The sequence below is a fragment of the Hippoglossus hippoglossus genome, chromosome 5 (assembly GCF_009819705.1).
Source record: "Hippoglossus hippoglossus isolate fHipHip1 chromosome 5, fHipHip1.pri, whole genome shotgun sequence".
Taxonomy (NCBI): domain Eukaryota; kingdom Metazoa; phylum Chordata; class Actinopteri; order Pleuronectiformes; family Pleuronectidae; genus Hippoglossus; species Hippoglossus hippoglossus.
Genome location: NC_047155.1, coordinates 1,947,769 through 1,953,768, shown reverse-complemented (window position 1 = coordinate 1,953,768; position 6,000 = coordinate 1,947,769). Strand labels below are relative to the sequence as shown.

Here is a 6,000-nt window from a genome sequence, read left to right as displayed (position 1 = left end):
GTGAAACCTTCTGGAGCTGGAGCTGCAGGACTGAGCGCTATCAGGACCGAGCAGACACACACACACACACACACACACACACACACACACACACACACACACACACCCAGCTCCCCTGCAGAGGTGGATATGACTGGTCGGCTCTGTGGTGTGGTGGACCTGCCGTGACAGTTGGGAGGAACCGGTTCTTCGTCCAGTCCGGTGAGTTTAATAAGAAGCTCTGATGAATCATCTGGAGATCTTTCCATTATGTTGGTTAATTCTTTCATTCAGACGTAAAGAGGGGATTAAACCTGACGTCCCTGTTGGATGTACCGTTGCTGATCTGACAGGTTTGGTTTGGGCAGGTCTGCTTTTGGTGGATGATGTTTGGTTGATCATTATCTTTTCCAGTCGCGTTTCCACATTTTCACAGTTGAAAAAACAGTTGTTTGGTTTATTTGGACGCGTTTATTTCAACGTCCAATCCCATTTGTTGAGATTTTCACAGAAGCTGTTTCAGGAAACTGATCAAATTGTTAATGCTCTTCTCAAAAAAGTAATTTCCACGGCTTCTTGCGGCTTCTTCTCCCAGAATAAACAAATCTGTTTTGGCTTGAGTTCGTTTGGGCGGCTGTTGTTGCAAAATGATGTTCAGCTTGTTGAGTTTATAAAAATTTAGTTTTGTGTTAGTTGACTTGGTTCCAACCCGAACGTGGGAGACGACTATACGTCTCAATCACATTATAACGTCCCAGTTGGAGTTTTCACAGCATTTTGCGACATTGAAATACGACTTGAAGCCACGTGCTGTGTTCCAGTGTAAACAAGTAGAAACGCTGATGTGAGTCATAATCACACTAGAGTCGTTCATACTGATCTGCACCAAATCACACACATTCGTAAATATCAGTCGCCGGAATATAACAGATTTTTATCATCAAGATCCATGAATTGTTCTCAAAGCGGTTCTGCACCCAGAGCTGCCGTTTCCAACCAGTCTCATTTCTGACCGGTGTCATCTGAGGGCGGAGCTAGAGAGGAGCGAGGGGTGGGTCTAAACACGCCCATGTACTGTCTCTGATCTGCACCAACATTGAATGGGTTCTCCCCTCACCCATAATGCACCCTCCCACCAAGTTCACTGGAAATCTGCTCAGGAGTTTTTGCGCAATCTTTGTTTATAAACAAAACAAGCAGACCTTCGGGGGAGGTCACATTTCTCTTGAACATGGACATGAATTGAAGTCTTACTGGGATTAATCTCAACAGTCTGAATGTTGCTGTCCAAGTAAACACTGATCACAGACCCGCAGCTGCAGCAGGATTGAGTCTGAATCTCCAGACGATAAAAACATGCAGAGTTCGAACCAGACGTTTCACCACTGGTGACTTCGAGTCGTAAACCAACCCAGCGCTCTGCTGATTGGTCTGCGAGCTTCTCTCTGAGCTCCTCTCTGGGAGTTCCACCTCCACTTGGACTCTTTCCCCGACGTCCAGAGGGACAGAAGCGAGGGGGTGATGTGGTGGGACACTGCTGAACGTATTTCACAACATGTAGGTGGTCTTCACCCGCACTGCAGCCTCCAGAGGACGAAGCAGGACAAACATCTGCAGGTGTCCTCTGAGCTGACATTAAAAACAAGTCAAGACAGAGTTTAAAACCGAATTACAGCTTGAATTGCAGGAGGAGCAGTTCAGTGTTGGTGGTGTGAGGAACGACTGGGAGGTCCAGTGTTGGTCGGGCAGGGATGAAGGTTGTGTGGGTTTATCGGCCTCAGGTCGCAGACGGAGCAGCTGACAAAGCAAACCAGAAATAGTCGGGACTTCTTTGTCCAATCACAACAACGCAGGTCGACATCTGTCTTCCTTCGGCCTCTTTCAGCTCCAATGAGGGAAACATGCTGTGATATTCTCTCTTGTTGAGCTGGTCGTCTCTTTTTCTTGCTGCGAGCTCCAACACTGGTTGTAATGCATGTTTCTGGTCTCCAGGGGGCGCTGTGGCAATGACGGACATAAAATTCTTCCCATTATAAGTTTGTGTAGTATTATAATTATTTTTAATCTGTTATTCTACACAAACTACTGATGTTTTCCAACTGGGAACATTTCGCCGCAGAATCCCGTTGTCAGGGTTTCACTATCTGTTGTCCTTGTCCTGTAGTTTGTAAAACCCCACATCCAAGACATCAGGGTTCTTGAACATAATCTCCTCTCTCTCGCGTCCCGTCGTGTCTCCCATCGTCCTGTCCTCCGTCCTCTCCCCTCCTCCCCCAGTTTGCCTCTCAGAGCCACGTGAGCGTCAGTTTCTCATGAACCCCCTGAGCGAGTGCAGCTCGAGCTGAAGCGCTGCCAGAGAAAACATCAACACAACGAGGCGGGTCAGGGTCCGCTGCTCGCTCGTCTTCCTCCCCCCCCTCCCTCCGTCCCTCCCTCCGTCTCCCCCGTCCTCTCCTCCACATCTCTTCAGTTTCTCTCTCCCTCTGCTCTGCTGCATCCTGGGTCATTACTGCCGCAGCGGGAGGTCACAGGTTCAATTGTGCTGGAATTAAAATGCCAACACTCTTGGACCAGCGGACAGTGTGTGTTTGTGTGTGTGTGTGTGTGTGTGTGTGTGTGTGTGTGTGTGTGTGTGTGTGTGTGCGTGTGTGTGTGTGTGGATTATTAAGACGTGTTTATTAAGAAGCTGGCGGAGCCTTTGTTGTGCAGCCGAGTGTGAAACCGTTTTGACGTTTACTGGTTTCGTGGAAATCGATTCGGACTTTTCAACAATGGCGACACATTAAAAATGACTGTGACCATCACAGGATTAACAGCATTCGTCTTTGTGCTCTAATGAAGCGAGCACATGTTTAGTGTTGTGGTGTTCATGGTTTTATTGTCACTGATTATGTGTGTGTGTGTGTGTGTGTGTGTGTGTGTGTGTGTGTGTGTGTGTGTGTGTGTGTGTGTGTGTGTGTGTGTGTGTGTGTGAGACGAGAAACAGGAAGTATTCTTTGCACTTTAATGAGATGTTTATCTCTTTAGCTCTGCGTGTTACTTCCATTAAACAATAAACATGTGACACTGTAAACGTTAATCTACCCTGTCAAATTTCCCTGAACTCAACTTGAGGTCATGCGGGTGTTTCGAGGAAGAGATTTGTGTTTGTGTCGCGCTTTTACATCAATAAGCGACTTCCTCATTAATTCAGACACATTAGCATAATTGCTGTAAACAAATACGACCCCCCGCCGAGGAGGCGCTCGGCCTCCGTTTGACCTCGTTGGATTTGAAGGGATTCCTCTCTTTCTTTTTTTTTAAAAGCAGAGTTCTGGCAGAAAACAGGGAGAAGAAACAGAGATAACAAAGTGGTGATGACAGGGAAGCTGACATGTTTGTAAAAAATTGCCAACACTCCTCGGAGATTCTTTGAGAGAAGCTTCAACCTGAGCTGATTTTATTTTTCGAAATATATATGAGCTTATTCCATCTCCTCCACTCGTTCCCCTTTTCGGACAATAATCTTTTAGATCAATAATCTCGTCCATATCTGCGCACGTCACGGACGAAACTGACAAAATGGAGCAGTACCACTGATAATCGTGGGGGGGGCAGTGTAGCCAGTAGTTCGAGCGAGACTATCGTAGGGACGAGATTTCAACAAAGGCGGAACTATTTTGAGGAGAAACTTTGCGAGTTGGTACGAAACTACTTGTGTCTGTATGATGTTACTTTCCATCGCACGGCTTTTACATGACGTCATCACAACCCTCTCCAGAAACGCTCCGCTGTGCGCCGCCCTCTAGTGGATGTATGGCCTAACAGCATGCTACATTTATGAGGAGCATTTTGAGCATAGGCCTTGGAAAGTAAGGACATTTTGGCTGGTCCGCATTTTTTCAAAGGCTTGTTTGAGGGTTAAGGTGTGTGTGTGTGTGTGTGTGTGTGTGTGTGTGTGTGTGTGTGTGTGTGTGTGTGTGTGTGTGTGTGTGTGTGTGTGTGTGTGTGTCTGTTCGTGCATATGTGTGTGTGTGTGTGTAAGGATAATAAATGTAGTGGGGGGCATCAGGGAATAGAGCTGCGCTTTTGACAGGATGAGCTTGTTGCTATAAATCAGTGAGGCTGTAAATCTGCCCTTAAAACACACACACACAAACACACACACACACACACACACACACACACTCACACACACACACACACACACACACACACACACACACACACACACACACCTATGCTGCTTCCAATTAGTCACATGACATCATCAACCCACACACATGTGATCAGAGACACACGGAGACATGTTGCCCTCTGGTCTGTGACCTCCACGTTCACGAAGCCTCTGGAGAAATGATGAACTGAAAGAAAAATCCATGTTGAAATCAAACATGTGACTTTTTACTCTTCTTCACTTCTGGAAGAAGAAAGAATCATGAAGAGGTTTATAACTTTAATAAATAACTTTGGGTGTCAACACCGGGCGGTAAACCAGTCGAGCAGATGTGATGAAGGAGCTCGTGTACAGAGACATGTTAAATTCTTTATTAAATACTTTATACATGATTTAGATCTTCTCATCTGACTCATCCAAGCAAAAAAAGCATATTTCCAAAAATGTAAAACTATTATTTAGATATTCTTTTGAATGTTACCAGTGATTGTAAATAATGATGAACAAAAGTCACCAGTTGTATAATTGTAAAAGTAAAATTGTACCCAAAATATCTCAGATATGAGCGCTGCTATACGGCACTTTTGATATTATTTGGAGTCAATCGTGACATTTCAAGTGTGATAAGAACTAAACCATCTTAGAAAGAAATGTATTTCACGTGTGCTTTGATTTTTAGTTTGGTCCATGTCCCATCTGCTAACATGGAGGAGGCACGATTTATGACTAATACTGCATCCAACCACCAGGGGGCAATGGAGAGGCTCTGGCTTCAGTTTTGGGAGCTTTATTTACAGTCTACACTACCATTCAACACTGGCAGTGGAAAGGTCAGACAATGTTTGACTAAAACATCCTTGATTGATTGATTGATTGGTTGATTGATTGATTGATTGATTGATTGATTGATTGATTGATTGATTGATTGATAAACTTGGAGGATTTATTCAGTTGTCAAAACCCAAACTTTAGTCCAACTCCCTCAGTAAAACCCTCAGTTTGTAATAATCTGTTTTCAGGGGTCTGAAAACAATGAATGCTGGTTTATATAGAAAAACTATATTTTGACAGAAACTAGGTAGATTTTTAAAAAGCAGATAATTATTTTGGGACGGAAACATCTCCATTGTTCCAATTCACTGCTGCAGTGAAACAACAGGTTTGAAGTGGGAGTGAAGACTTTTTATTAAAGTACGTGAAGAGACTTTTGTATCGAGTGTCTGAGGAACCGAAAGAGAAGAAGTCGTCCCACTCCCTGACTGGTTTAATCAACTGGTCCTGGTCAGACCCACACGTCTGAACACATCTGTCATATCAGACTGTCATGTGACACATTCATTCACTCATTATAATCATGTACTTTATTCCACCAGCAGCCGGAGCATCTTTTCTCCAGAGGGGGTGCACAAAAATATATTAATATACACATATAACAAATATCAAACTGAACCATGGTTCTGTGTTCAATGTTTGAACCACGAGGAACTAGTGTGGAGTACTGTAGTACTGTGGTACTGTGGTACTGTAGAGTACTGTAGTACTGTGGAGTACTGTAGTACTGTGGAGTACTGTAGTACTGTAGAGTACTGTGGTACTTGAGCATCAGCAGAGAAACGAAGGTCACTCGTGAGAAGGTAATGAGATGGTTAATGTGGAGGGACGATGAAGAACAGAAATAACAGGCTCTGGCTTCTACACTGTTATTTACTCAGCAGCAAATTGGCCGATGTTTTATTTCTGATCCAGACACCAACAGCCAGATGTTTAGCCTCCGTGCACAGCTGGAGGACTTTTGTACAGACGATGTAAAAACCCTCCAAATGTATGTGACACAGTGACGAGGGGATCCCAGACTCTTACGGCCA

At 44.5% G+C, this 6,000-nt stretch overlaps 1 protein-coding gene across 6 annotated transcripts in view; it reads left to right on the top strand.

The window, feature by feature from the left end:
* ripor3 (RIPOR family member 3) overlaps positions 1–6,000 on the top strand; it is a 35,527-nt gene that overhangs the window by 16 nt on the left and 29,511 nt on the right. For 3 of the 6 annotated variants that reach the window (XR_004613847.1, XM_034585549.1, XM_034585545.1), the window contains exon 1: positions 1–201. This exon is cut by the window's left edge and continues 16 nt beyond it. The gene's annotated coding sequence lies outside the window, so the exon portion shown is untranslated. Of the gene's footprint in view, positions 206–314; positions 333–6,000 lie in introns of those variants that run through there. The other 3 variants (XM_034585546.1, XM_034585547.1, XM_034585548.1) reach the window with 2 other exon arrangements.